Here is a 16,106-nt window from a genome sequence, read left to right on the forward strand (position 1 = left end):
AATGATTATGGCCCAAAGAGCCCAATACAAAGAATTTATAGAGAGTGGACTAAAAACTAGGTTTCAATGAATTGGATCACGCTCGCAACGGACTAAAGATGGTAAGAAAACATAGAAAAACAAGTTTTTGCAAAGAGATTCTTCCTCGGCGAAGTCCGAGGAGAGTAATTCTTTGAATATATTTATCTTAGATTTGGTTACAATCCCAGTTCTTAGTGCTATAGTATTGTTTATTACAAATTCCCAGATCCCATTGTAATGGGGTTTTTCTTCTTTATATTACCCTTCTTTCCTCTATCTCACCCCTTCACGTGTAGATAAAATGGCTGACCCTCATTCTTGTCCCATCAGCACCTTTCTGAAGCTTTTTGGGGTAGTTGTAAGGCTAAACATTACTGTTCATATATCACTTCCATATTAATGCGGCTAGAAATTTAGTTAGAGAGCATTTAATACGTTGGTAGCAGCTTTCCTTTAGATATTTCTTACCTTCCCCTTATCTTGTTCCTTCCATTAGAACTGCCCAGAATGTTGCTCCTGACGGTATGTCATCCCTTATGACCTCTACTCTGTTAAGCCGAGGTGGCATTTGTCCTCAGATAGGGCCCGTGGCCCAATATACATTTGGGCCTATCCTCCTTACAATATCCTCTCGAAATTTTCCTCTTTTGCTCTTCGAAAAAAAGGAGGATTTCGATATTACTACAATTACCCTACTTTTACCATATGTCACCTTTGTCTGTGTAGGTGTCTTTTCAACTGCCCAAAGCCCGCTCTTAATGTTTTAACATCTGGGACGCTCCTCGCGTTTATTTTCTGCGGCTCCATATTCCCTACGTTCTACGGTACGATGGAGATTCGACAGTTGAAGATTTTATAGGGACTTGAGCGGGAGTTTTCCTGCTTGCCTTTCTTTCTCATATATATTGCTTGAGGACTTTAACTACTTCACTTTTTGCACCTTCAAATATCAAGAGCTAGTCCGAGGAGCCTTTCTTCCTTTTTGTAAGTCGTCTCTAGTATTTTCTCCTTCTCTTTTGTTTATTTTCATTTTAGAGTCCTTTCTTCCTCTGCTCCTCTAATTCCACCTCATCTCTCTATTAGCCCCAGTCTTCATTTCACATGGGTAGATTTGCTTACTTAGTAGACACCCCGAAAGGTATAAAGAGCTTTAAGGCTCAATACCAAATTTCCTAAGGGGTTTCCATTAGGTATTGTAAATAGGGGGAATGGTACACTAGGAGGCAGGAGGGAGAAGTAGTAATCCCTATGATTGCCTTTATAGAGTGAGGGATGAGAATCCATATGGGTAGAGTTACTAGGGATTATCTAATAAAGGCTTTCCCCCACCTAGTGCACCCCTAAGATGTTTAGGATCTTAGGTAGTGTAGATGCCCTTAACGAAAGAATGAATATGAACCTATCCCACCATGATGTCAACTGGGTTTACAACCTTCACAAATTAACGGGGCAAGGGTACTATCTGAAAACCAGAGCCCTCGAGGTTAGGCTTATATCGTGCCTCCCTGAGTCCAACAAGGGAATGGATAAGGATTATTTAATCGTCTTATGGGAATGGCATAATGGATTCCACTGCCCAACACGAGAGGGTACACCAAGTGGGGTACTTAGGTTTAGGTCTGTTACTCTAACAACGCCCTTTTCTTTTTTTTTACTAACATTCTACTTGCTCAACCTTTTTATTGGTACCTGTAATTTACTTTTCCTTTTGTATGTATTGTTTTCTAATAACACTTTTGGTTTTTAATAAATTTGCAGATAAGCATTCTGCTATTCCGAACTTTGGCCTTGTTAACGAGCCTGATTTGATGAAGATACTCAAGGCGGAAATCTTCGTCCACACCGACGGGCAATTAAGAGCGGCCCACCTCATCCTAGGCTACAATCCACTCTCGTCCAGCTTCTAGGCACCCAAGTGTGTGATCAAGGTGAAAGACCCATGCTTGCATCAGATCAACGTTGCAGTTCCCAGTTTTCTCGTCACCAACCCCATTCCAAAGGGCATACAGCAAGTGGAGTTACCCTCTCTGCGTACAGCCGAGGAAGGAGCAACCCTTTCTTAAGCAACCGTTAAGGAAGAAGAAGAAGTAGTAGTTGAAATCTCAGGATCCAAGGACGATTTTGGGATTTTTAACCAACCTCTGCCTTCCGAACCTCCCATTGCTGACTTCAGCCAACTCCCCCCAACTCAAGCAAGCTACATTTAGGAGGATTCCACCGTCCTTGACACCATTGTGATACAATGCAAAAGCAGATCGAGCCTCTTGGACCTGCTAGAGTCACATGCTAGAGGCAATGTGCCCGAAAAGGCCATTCAGGCCAAGCCCCCCACCCCTCCTTCTACTCAGGCTTCCTAACTTGATTTTGCTGAAAAGAAAAGGAAGAAGGACCGAAAGGGAAAAGAGATGGTAGAGGAGGGAAAGGGTCTTCCTTCCAAGGAGATTGAGCCCTAGAGGGGAGCCAAAGCGGCCAAGACTGCCCATATACGATCCTTAAGCAAAGGGTCCATGGTGGAGAGGAGGCCTGACCACCAAGTTAGGGTACCAGCTTGGAACCCCCCTTTAGTGCTGGACAGAGCTCCCTTTCCAACAAATGCCTCCATAAGGGACTTCCAACACGGGAAGGCCGGGTACGTGGCCAATGCTGTGGAGAAAGCCCTTCTGCTACCCGAAGACATGGCCGATCTTAGGTCCATGAAAAAACATGAGGTGTTTCTCAGTCTAAAGAGGGACCTTGCCCTGGTAAGTCTTTCACCTGGTTTTCTTTTCACTCAAAGTTATAATCGTTTTTTCTAACTATCATATTTTTGTCCTAAAAAGGCTGTCCAAGCTGTGCACAGGGCCGAGGAGCCACTGAACAGCTTCCACAGGAAAATGAAGGAAGAGGAAGGCAGACGTATCACTACTGTGGATGCCTTCAATGTGGTGGATAAAAGAATTCAAGAGTTGAATAGTAAGCTAATGGAGGCGAATGAAGGAAGAGGAAGGCAGGCATATCACTGTTGTGGACGCCTTCAATTTGGTGGATCAAAGAATTCAAGAGTTAAATAGTAAGCTAATAGAGGTGGATAGAGACAAAAAGAGTGTCAAGGCTGCCCTAAAAGGAGCTAAGAGGCAGGTGGAGAGTCAATGCAAGCAGCTTCACCAAACCAAGGACCAATTGTCTGCAGCTAAGGAGCAGATTGGGGTCTTGAAGAAGAAATTGGAAGAGGCTGAGAATGCCAAGGACCAGGCCAAACAGGATGGCTATGAAGTAGGGGTCGCAGAGACTGAGGAAGCACTCAGGGTTGAGGCCTTGAGGCAGTGGTGACTCCAGGAATTTTTCCCAGGGTGTTCCTAAAAATTTTTCCCAGGAATTTTTTTTTTTGGGCACGTGATTTTCTTATCAAATATTTATCCATAATTCTAGCAAAAGAATAAACAATAAACTATAAGTTCATTTAAAATATTAATAAAATTATTAATTATTGTTGTTTAGTTGTTTCATTAATTTGTTTGCCTTTTATAAACTATAATTTGTTATATTATTGTTTCATTAATTATAAAATTATTAATTATTGTTTAGCTTAACATAATTTAATTTGTTTGTCTTTTATAATGTATTGGTTGATTATACTGCTTTAATTATTGTTGTTTAGCCTAATAATAAACTATATTGCTTTAATTTATTTGTCATTAATTATATTGCTTTAATTTGTTATATTGTTTAGTCCCATGTGCACATTACACTAAAAGAGCCACTGATATACACATTACACATGTAACACATCCCATGTGCAGCACAAATGCACAATAATTAAAGCACTAAAGCAGTGTAATGTGCAACCCGGCCCCCCATGTGTCCATCTACCCCCACCCTACTCAACAAACAAGCATGCCTCATGCCTGATGAGTGATGCCCCCTGCCAATCAGAAAATTTTACAATCACACATTACACTAAAAGACAATTAATATCTCACCAACACCAACACACTACACACACCAACACCAACGGATAAGATAAACTGATAAAAGCCAAATTCAAAAAGTCAAAAATGGACAAAATGACAAAGCATTAATAAAGCTAAAGTTCGGTCAATCAAAAGAGAGAGAGAGTTAGTCTTATTAAAGAATAAAGAGAGAGAGAGAGTTTAATTCATTTCATATTTTTCATTTCAATTTAGAGAGAGAGAGAGAGAGACTGAGAGAGAGAAAATGAAGTACCTTGAGGGAGGGAGCACCGGAACAACCGAGCAGGGAGGCCTAAAGGCTGAGGCCGCTGAGGCAGTGACAAGGCGACATCGCGACAAACGATCTGCCGATCTCCGTCCTCCAATGAGGGTTAGCGACGAGCAACGACAACATGGAGGGGCAAGCGAGCGATAACGACTATCTGGGCTAAGCTGATCTCCGACGAGCGAGCTGTGACCGATCCGATCTCCGTCTGTTGGCTTGAGGCTCAAGCGGCGTTGCTCTGAGGGACTGAGTTTAGGTTTGCTTTAGGCCTTTAGTGGTTTCCTTTTTTTTTTTTTTTGATAAATCCTTTAGTGATTTCTGATTTAGACCTTTAGGGACTGAGGCATTACTTTGTTTTTTTTTTTTTTTTTTGGAGAATTTGTGGGTTTGTAATCTATTGGGCTTACCATGGGCTTGCCTCTGTTACATTTTTTTTTTAAAATTTGAGAGTGTTCCTAATTCTGTGATTGAGGGTGTTCTTAATACAAAGCAAATATAAAAAAATTATAATAAAAAAAAATTCAGGTTTTTTTTCAGGTTAGAGTTGAGGCCCTTAACCAGGTTAGAGTTGAGGCCTCCTTTGCCCTTAGGAGAGTAGAGAATGTCTACTTTCCCCCGGTGATCTGTGTCTCAAGCTCCTCGGACCCTAAGGTTGACATGGTCTCCACAGAGGCAGATGGTGACAAGGACAGCCTTGCGATGGTCCTCCCCTTTTCCAACAGTCCTCCAAAGGAAGCAGAACAAGCTAAGGCCACTGAGAAGGAAAAATATATAACTAAAGGAGTGGTCCGTGAAGCCACCAAGCCCCCCGTAGCGCCTAAGGACCCTCCTAAAGGTAAAGAAGCCTCTCAGAACCTTGAGATTGTTCTGGATACTCTTCCTATACTTGCCAAGGAGGACCCCAAGGGCAAAGGTCCAGCCTCCACAGCAGCTAAAACTACCGAGCCCGCCAAGGCCACAAGAAAAGAAAACCCTCCATTGAAGATCAAATAGGGTTTAGGATAAAATGTATAGATCTTTTGTTTTTATGTAAATGTAGTTTTTATCTTCAAAGTTGTACCTATTTTGCCTCGTCTACAAGGCTTTATCTTAATGACAATTCTGAATTTTCTATTACACATGTGTTACTCATGCAAATCCTAACACAACCTATGCTTTATTTTACACTTAATTGACATAAGAATGGGATATAATTGCATCTGACTTAAAACATGCATATGACAGTGACTTCAATAATCATCTGTACAAGTGATTGTGTAACTGCCTCAAGTTACATAATCAACCACAGAACAAGCTAAGCATCCCAAGTTTGCAATCTTCGATAAAAAATTATTTTAACTTAAAAAGACATACCTTTACATGCTTGGACCAAGTTATTAATTAGACAACAGGTGTTTCAAGCCTTTCCTTTTAACCTTAGATAATAGCAAACCATATACTTGCTCACGGTTTTACCTGCTCATCCACCTAACATAACATCACAACAATAATAGACGTTAATTTACCCACTGTACGTGGTCCGAGGAGCCAGGCATGACCAAGATTCTATTTAATACTTAAACAAATAATAAGAAGTATTAATTTACCCAAGTTGTATGGTTTGAGGAGTCAGACATGACCAAGGTTCTGTTTGATACTTAAACAAAGAGTGAGAAGTATTAATTTACCCAAGGTATGTAGTTGAGGAACCAGGCATGACCAAGGTTCTGTTTAATATTTAGGCAGATAATATGAATATCAATTTACCCAAGGTATGTGGTCCAAGGAGCCAAACATGACCAAGGTTCTGTTTGATACTTAAACAAATAATAAGGAATATCAATTTACCCAAAGTATGTGATCCAAGGAGCCAGGCATGACCAAGATTTTGTTTGATACTGAAACAAATAGTGAGAAGTATTAATTTACCCAAGGCATGTGGTTTGAAGAATCAAGCATAACCAAAGGTCTATTTAATACTTAGGCAGATAATAAGGAATATCAATTTACCCAAGGTATGTGGCCTGAAGAGTCAAGTATGACCAAGATTCTGTTTGATACTTAAACAAATAGTGAGAAGTATTAATTTACCCAATGTATGTGGTCCGAGGAACTAGGCTTAATACTCGAGATTTGAACAATGTCTTTCATATACTATAAAGTATCAATTGAATTACAAGGCTTTTAACAATAAAAAATAGTACTTTTATGCCATAGTCTCTATTGTCCCTCCTGGGCCTCGATAGCATTCGCATGTGGATATGAAAATCCATGTTTTGGCCAAAATGAGGATTTTTTTTGGGGAGCCAAATCGACTTGTATTGTAGTTAAAAATCATTAAAAAAAAATGCTCTGTTTTGAGTTTGTTAGAATAAAGCATTGCTTAGGTCAATGTAATCGAGCTCATTAACTTGCTATAAACAAGCCAAGTTTTGTCGAATAATGGATGTTTGAGTTTGGTTTGACAACAAAAGTAAAATGTTCAAACTCGGCTCAAACTTGAATCAAGCCTACAAATAATGTAGAGCTTGACCTTGTCAAAATGTATAAAATCTTGAGTTTGGCTTAGCTTGACTTGATTCATTAGTTAGACCTAACTTGAGCTCAATAATAAGCTTCTGTACTTGAGATTCAACAAGAGTACATCATCAAACTCATATCAAGCTTATTTGCTTTGGACAATTGGTCTCAACTCCCAATTAATTAAAGTCTTAGTAAGATATGTGTTTTTTTTGTCAAGCTCATATCAAACTTATTTTACCAAACTCATAAACGAGCATAAATTCAGCTTTTTTTGCTTATATTCGGCTCATTTATTAAACAAACCTAAAACTAATGTTTATTCTTAACTTGTTTAATAAACAAACAACTTAGTAAGATAGTTTATTAAATAAACTTTTTATTGAACCAAACTCAAACTGTTTGTGAACAACTTAGTTCATTTATAGCCCAATAAAATCTTGCACAGGCTTAAGCCATAAGTGTGGAATGAATATATATATATATATATAAATATATATATATATATATATATATCTCTAGTTTTCTTTCACATAATCTTGAGTTCAGTTCTCCTTTTCTATTCATTTCCTTTGGTGATCAATCAAAGAAAGAATATCAGAAAGCAATTATTAAAGCATTAGCCCAAATATCAAATGAAGATCAAGATCAAGAAATATCTCCCAAATTATTAGGAAGATTTTCAGGATCCATACGAGAATTAATTAATTATACTATGATTTGTAAGTTCCAAAGATCACTGGAGATTCTCTTAAGCAGAATTATCACCCCAGACCAAGAATGAGAAATATTTATGTTTTTAGGATGAGTAAATCTAATTGCTATTACTTCTAATTTGGGATCACTACTTTTTACTCTTTGAAAAATTAATGGATGCCCTAAAGTTATTGATTTATGAATTATTTTAAAAAATATTTTATAAAAAATTAATAAAGTAATTTTTAAACTATTTTTTATATTTCCCATAAAATTGGTATTAAAACATTTCTAAAATAGTTTATTAACAATTATCCCAAGATCACCCCTTCACATGATTTTTAAATTGCCACGTGGTGAATGTGTGGACTCACCATTAGATCTCTACTGTAGGGATATTGGGCCCAGGAGCTCACTATCACTGTATGTACTGGGCCTAAGGCCCAAGCTGAGGACTAGAGATCGTCCGAGAAGGGGAAAACGCTGTCAAGGGAGTCCGTGTTAGTGGATGACAAGATTAGTTTTGGTCACAACGGCATAATAGGGTAGGCCGAGGACTAATGTCACCTCGGGTAAACAAAGCCGAGATTCGAATAAGTGGTATGTCGTCCATAGGGACGTTCTTGGAAATTCTGCAAACACAGATAAGCATTGCAAAAACAAAGTACAGAGGGGAGTCCTAAAATATTTAGAAAGAAAGCTGTTACCACCACATTAAAGGCTCTGCAGCTAACTTGCTGGCTGCATTAATGTGGAGAAGACCCTTGAATAGGACTGTATTGGCCGCCCCAATGCACAAAGAAGACAGAAGGAAGTGTCTGATGGGACAGACACTCAATTAGACCACAATTGGGTTGGACAACCCTATGGTAAACAATGGCACTCCCAAAGGCACAAGCTTAGCTGTCATTGTGATTTTTATCACCCTACAGAACTACCTTCATTTGATCTACAGAAAGCTTCATGCATGTCAATTAGCCCCCACCCTTGCTCAAGCAAGTCCCATGTCAACTTATTCTAGGCTTCTAGCCTTATGGACAAAAGAGATAAACAACTGCTAACCTTCTAGATACTCAAAGGGTGAAGCGTTGACCTAAGGGGGCCAATTGATCTTGTTCAACTAATTTTTGACAAAATAACTTACTTTTTAATATACTCAAAGGGGGAAATGCCGGGTTCGGGGGCCATGGCCTCCTTGGCCCTAATGTGGCTCTGTCCCTAGATGTTAATGGTAATGGGAGCCAAAAAGTAGGGCTATAAACAAGTTGAGTGGAGCAGAGTATTAAAGGAAAAAAAATGATATCATGAGACCTTAGGAACTACTTAGCCAACTCCTTGGGGTTAAAAGTCACGTGGCTAAAACTATTTGTAAATGGTATCTTCAATTGGAATATGATGGGTTGAAGAAAGATAGCTCCAAAACAATTTGAAACTAAACTTTTTCCAATATTAAAAGTTTAGGTTTATATATTTAATTTAATTTTGAATATGAATTGAGTTTGACCTTATTACCAAATAATATTACATGTTCAAACTTTTTTTTTTGGATAAAGAACATCAGTAACTTTTATTAATAAGAAAACTAGCCATTATCGGTTGAAAGTATAGCTTAAAGGTGTGGAGGAACATCCTCCATCCACACCGAAAAACCTTTAACATGTCTCGCATATTTAGTTAGGTTGTGAGCAACAGAGTTACCAAGTCTACGAATATGGGAAAATGAAATACAACAACTGGTCTCTGTGGTCGCTTTAACTGCTGCCAGGATATGACCAAAAGGAGAAAAGGAGTAGTCGTCACTTCTAAGGCATTTGATCACAGCTTTAGAATTGCCTTCAAGGATAAAGGAATTTAAGCCAATTTCCTGAGCAAAGTAAATGGCTCTAGATGCAGCCATGGCTTCAACAATATTGGATGAGTATGGTAGATTCACCAATTCTGATAAGGAAGCAATTGGTTGTCCTAGGGAGTTTTGAATCATGACACCAATTCCAGCTTTATATATCTCTTTGAATGTGGCTCCGTCAAAGTTCACCTTGAAGTTTTCTGTAGGGAGTGGGCTCCATTTGACCCGAGGGCGAGTGCAAACAAGAGATTGGAGCATTGTGACTTGGTTTGCTTGGTGATACTCAGTGGGTGCTTGCTTTGCATTCGTGGAGACTTGGCTGACTGGGTATTCTTCATTAGTGGTTATGAGTTTGCTCTAGCGATACCACATTGTCCAAAGGATCATGGCAAGCAGATTGACGTCTTTTCCTTCTTCATGAGTGAGTCTGATGAGTTCTGAAACTGTGTGTACATTCTGATCATGTTGAAGCAGTAGCTCTAGGACTAAGTTCCAAACTGTTGTGAGTGCTGAGCATTCCCATAGTGCATGGAATTCACTTTTTGCACTTGATTTATAGTGGTCACATGTGTCCTCCTCAATGATTTTTCTTCGTCTCAAATTTCTCTTCACTGGCAGTGCTTCTTTGCAGACTCACCATAAGAAATTCTTCACCTTATTTGGAATCGAGAGGCTCCAAACAAGCTTCCAAATCCCTCCATCTTGTCTCGGATTGGCTGTGGTGGTCTGGCCCGTTTCTACTGCTGCAAGAAAATTATAACAAGACTTTATAGTGTAGTCACCTGATGATGTGTATGGCCATATCAGCTTGTCCTTAGAATAGGTGCGACACAAAGGTATACTCATTGTCAATTAGACCTCTTGAGAGCTGAATAATCCCTGCAATAAATCTTCATCCCATTGCTTTGAAATCGGGTCTATAAGATCATTAACTTCCATATCCTCAAAGCTTGTCACCGGATTTGATAACAATCTTGGATATTCCAAGGAGGGCAGCCAAACATCATTTCAAACTCCAATCGATTCTCCATAACCCACCCTCCACCTTGCACCTTTCATTAATACATCCCGACCCTTTAGTATGCTGCTCCAAGCATAAGAGCCTAATGTGGTATCCGAGGCTTCCATTATAGAGCAATGAGGAAAGAATTTTGCTTTGTAGACACGGTAGAACAAGGACTCTTTATGATGCACTAGTCTCCAAGCTTGTTTGGCTAATAACGCGTCATTGAAAAGAGCTAAGTCTTTGAACCCCATACCACCAACAGATTTGGGTTTGCAAAGTGTTTCCCATTTGACCCAATGGACTTTTCGCTAGTCTCCTTTTTGTCCCCACCAAAAATTTCTAATAAGGCTTTCAATCTCCGTACATAGACCCACCGGCAATTTAAAGCAGCTCATTGTATATGTATGAATGGCTTGGACTACCGCTTTAATTAATATTTCCCTTCCTGCTTGTGACAACAATTTCTTTTTCCACCCTTGAATTTTCTTCCATACCCTTTCCTTAATGTAGTTAAAGCTGGCTTTCTTGTTCTTTCCAACTAAAGATGGCAGCCCCAGATATTGCTCATATTGCTTAATCTCCGGTACCCCCAAGGCAATCTTGATATGATTTCTTATCTCTTCCGTAGTGCACTTGTTGAAAAAGATTGTAGTTTTGCTCTTGTTTATTTGTTGGCCTGAACATTTTATATAGGTATCCAAGATATCAAGGATTTTTTGGCACTCTTGTATAGTAGCCCTACAAAACAATAAGCTGTTGTTTGCAAAAAGGTGGTGAGTCAAGCTAGGGCCATTTCTACGTAAGGAATAACCCTTAATGTCTCACTTGGCCGCTGCATTATTAATTAGGCCATTCAAGCCTTTAGTACATAATAAGAAGAGAAAGGGAGATAATGGATCGCATAGTCTGATACCCCTGGTTGGATGGATCATGCCTTTGGGCTCCCCATTGACAAGAACAGAGTAAGAAACAATTGTAACACATAACATGATAAGATTGATTCATTTTTCATCAAAACCCATTTTCACCATTATTGCTTTGAGGTACAGCCATTCAACTCTATCATAAGCTTTGCTCATGTCAAGTTTTATAGCCATAAAATTCTCTTTTCCTTTGTGTTTCTACATATTGTGGAGATATTCAAAGGCTACCAAAATATTATTAGAAATTAAGCGACTTTTCGTGAAAGCACTTTGGTGTTCCATAATAATTTTTGGTAGGATCTTTTTTAATCTATTTGCCAGAACTTTAGAAAAAATTTTATATAGGTCATTACACAAACTTATGCGTCTAAAGTCAAATGCACATTCAGGGTTCTTTTTTTTAGGAATAAGGGTTATGAAAGTATGATTTAGTTGTTCTGGTAATGAGGCAGAATTGAGGAATCTAAGAACTGATTCAGTTACATAATTACCAGTTAAATTCCAAAAATTTTGGTAAAAGAGAGGGAGCATACCATTTGGACCTGGGGCTTTTAGGGGGGGCATTTGTTTTAGTGCTATTTGAACCTTACTGGCTATGAACGTTGCTAAGAGTTGGGACTTTATATCTTCACTGATAATGGTATTGATAGAATTGACTGCTTCATGTGGGTTCAAATTGTTGGTGGAGGTAAAGAGCTTCTGAAAGTATTCAACCAAGCAGTGATTTACTTCATTTGGATTTGTCCTCCATTGGCCTGATGTGTCTCAAATTTTTAAGATAGAATTTTTCTGCTTTCGTTGTGTTGCATGACAGTGAAAAAATTTTGAGTTTTTGTCTCCGTTTGAAGCCCACAAGGCCTTTGCCTGCTGGAACCACATCCTATTTTCCTTGTCCATCAAGTCAATGATTTCTTGTTTCAACATCCTCACTTCGAAATTCACACCTGTCCTCATTGCAACTTCATTGGCTTTCTTCAAGGATGCCCTCTTTTTTTCTAGTTCCTTTCTTATGTTTCCAAAATGCTCCCTATTCCATCTATGTAATTCCTTTCCAGACTTTGCTATTTTTCTCATCACCTCCATAGCTGGGTCATAATTGTGTGTGTTGGACCATACGGCTTCTAAAATTTCAACACACCCTAGGTCGAGCAGCCACATCTCTTCGAACCGGAAAGGTTTGGCTGTAGGGTGAAACTCCAAACCCTCTGGTACGATCCACAGAGGTCTATGATTAGATGTATCTGAGGAAAGATGGTGGACTTTGGCACTTGTAAAATACAACAACCATTCATTGTTAGCAAAACCACGATCTAGCCTCTCCCATATCGAGTGTCCATCCGCCAAGTGTTTTTGCCAAGTGTATTGTGGTCCAACATATCCAAGATCAACGAATCTGCATTCATTAACTACATCTCAGAAAAGTTGCATTTGATTTTGGCTTCTATTGTTTCCCCCAAGTTTCTCGGAGCTTTGCAATAGTTTGTTGAAATCTCCTGCGCACAGCCATGGCAAGCTAAATCTGCCGTTCAATTGGTGAAGCCTACTCCATGATTCAGTTCTTCTTTGTGTCATTGGCTCCCTATAGAAGCCGGTCATCCTCCATGCATCTGCTTTCCCTTTATTTATTATTGCATCAATGTGGTATTTGGAGAAAGTCTCTACTTTCAGATCAATTGAATTTTGCTAGTATAATGCTAAACCTCCCCCTCTGCTGGTTCTCTCTACAAAAAACAAATTTTCAAAATCCAAGTTGCGTTTGATTTCCTTTAGCCTTGCTTCATCCGCCCAAGTTTCGGCTAAGAACATAGCGGAGGGATCTTTTGTTCGAACCATTACTTCCAACTCCTTCCCTGTACGTAGGTTTCCAAGCCCACGACAGTTCCAAAATATGAAACTCATTGGTGATGGCACGGCTGCATCGCAGCCTCCACCATTGATTCTTGTTGGCCATATTCTGTAGTGACCTGAATTTTTTTGTTGGTTATGTGGGTACAGTTCCTCCCTTTCTCAATTTCTTTTCCCCAAAGATACGGTTTGCATATGAGACTCTGAACGATTGGGGTCACGTGCCAATTTTTTCCATGTACGTGTGCCTTGTTGATTCGTGTGTGATTTACCTTGCAAGCTGTCAAAATTATTTCCGAAAATATCTTCATTAAGATCTGTAGTAATTGAGATGGTATCCGTTGCTGAGGTGGAATTATTGTTGGTGTCAAATTTCTTTAAAGCCGAATCAATAGCATTTAATTGCTTCAAATTCCTTGGACTTGTTTTGGGAAGTTTGGACCTCTAAGATTGAGTGAATCACCTCAGAGTTTGTATCGCCTTCAGTTACTTCTTGCCCATTTAATTCCGAGAATTTCGGGATTGTGGAATTTTGGCCTTTGTAATTACTATCTGCATCATTAGCCATTATTGCTGAGGACCCTGGAGTTACAAATTTTGAAACGGCAACTCTAACCTCATTAATGTCATCGGCTCGCATTGAATTATCACCGGCGTTTTGGATTTCCATCGTTTCTGGTTGAGATTGGGGGTCTGTTGAGGCAGAATTCACCGGTGAAGATTGTCCAAAACCATCTCCTATGCCTGAGACCGTAGTGACTGATATCTTCCCCGGGTTTTAGGGTAGAGCGCGAAGCCAAGATCCATACTCCTACTTTTCCTGTATGAGTTTACCTTTGCTGTCTAGCCAAATCTCGCATTCCTTGTCTGCATGGGAGACTCTACCACACCAATAACAGAAATTTGGTAGTATTTCATACTTAAAGGCAACCCAAATGAATTCGTCAAGTTTTTCAAACTTGATTAATTTTCTTATTAAACAGGCTTGAACTTGTTTACAAGCTACTTGATTAATTTATTATTTTTCTATGTATAGTGAAACTATGACTAAAATTTTTGTCCATTTACATTTCTACAAATCTTTATTATCAGTAAACTACAAACAATAATTTGATATCCTAATTTTAGACTTGAACTTAACTTATTTGATAGACAAATGTTCATTAACAAATCTTTTATCCAAACTGAACTCCAAGTTCTCCGACATAGTTTGATTCATTTACGGACCTAGCTTTCAATCTCCTTCCCGGTAATTTTCTTGAGTTGAGGTAAAGTTAGTTTTCATAATTTGTAACATTGCTCTATTATTATTTATTACTTTTTTTTTTCTTTTTAAGAAAAGAGTGCTCAATTATTATTATTAGTGTGGGACCAAAACTTACATCATCTAGGGCTCTTTGGTAGACTTGTTTAAACACATATTTTCAGTTTTTAAACAACATTACATGTATTTCTACACACATTTTCACTCACATGTATTTTTACACATGCTTTCAAATAACAAAACTCATATTTTCAAATGTACGTACCAAACACCCCTAGTCTTTACCCTTTATCCTTTTTGGAGGATGCTGACATCAGGGGGAGACGAAAGTTCCAGTCTCCTTCTTGGTAATTTCCTTGAGTTGCTCCAACTTTAGTTTTTAATTTGTAACGCTGCTCTATCATTACTTTCCTTTTTTTTTTTCTTTTTTTTTTTTCCGTATTTCTCAATTATTAATGAGGGACCAAACCTTTCCCTGTTGAGTCTTTATACGTATATTGGATGTCACGGTAGGAAGAGCCGAAGGTTCCCGTCTCCTTCTTGGTAATTTCCTCGAACTTTCTTCTTTAAATAAAAAAGAAAATGAAAAAGAAAAGTATGGTAGGACATACATTAATTAGAAAACCTTTTATGAAAAATTAAAAAAATTATCAAAAAATTAGTTTTTTTTTTTTAAGTAGATTGCAAATTACACTTTTAAAGTTTGAGGGTGTTTGGATTTTATAATCCTGATATTTTAAAATTTGAATTTATATTCTAAATTTTATGGGTATTTAGATTTTACTTCCTAAAGTTTAGGGTGTTTTAATTTTACAACCTAAAGTTTCAAAATTTGATAGAATAAAATCTAAACATCCCCAAACTTTAGGAAGTAAAATTCAAATTCTAAAATATAAGGCTAGAAATCCACCCCCTAAACTTTATGGAGTAAAATCCAAATTCTTGGTAATTTCCTCGAACTTTCTTCTTTAAATAAAAAAGAAAAGTATGGTAGGACATACATTAATTAGAAAATCTTTTATGAGAAATTGAAAAAATTATCAAAAATTTAGTTGTTGTTGTTGTTGTTGTTGTTTTTCTTTTTTTTTCTTTTTTTTCTTTTTTTTTAAGTAGATTGCAAATTACATTTCTAAAGTTTGAGGGTGTTTGGATTTTATAACCCTGATATTTTAAAATCTGAATTTTATACTCTAAATTTTATGGGTGTTTAGATTCTACTCCCCAAAGTTTAGAGTGTTTTAATTTTACAATCTAAAATTTCAAAATTTGATAGTGTAAAATCTAAACATCCCCAAACTTTAGGAGTTAAAATTCAAATTCTAAAATATAAGGCTACAACCCCCCCTAAACTTTATGGAGTAAAATCTAAATTCTGAAACTTTAGGTGTAAAATCCAAACACCCCTAAACTTTAGGATTCAATTTACCTTGTTTTTAATTTCTCATAAAAGTTTCCTAAAATGGTACCCTTCATAAATATACTCATATAGAGAATACCATATTGTAAAACATGGAAGGAAGTACTCATTACAGTTTAGGGTATTGTTGCCATGATTCATGTTTTGGATTATTTATTTGAGTGGGACCATTTCACAACTAGATGGTATGAGTAATATTATGCCATATTATCGTCACTCATCAAGGTATTTAAATGTCACATGGGTCAAGTGAGACAATGTAAAAAACCACCCTTATGAGTTTTAATGTAACCCATATAAAGTTATCTTAATCATTTGATTATTATCTTAACTACTACACTATAGAGTTCTCGGTAGGGTAGGGTAGGGTTTCC

This window comes from Quercus lobata, chromosome 2 (genome assembly GCF_001633185.2).
Source record: "Quercus lobata isolate SW786 chromosome 2, ValleyOak3.0 Primary Assembly, whole genome shotgun sequence".
NCBI lineage: Eukaryota > Viridiplantae > Streptophyta > Magnoliopsida > Fagales > Fagaceae > Quercus > Quercus lobata.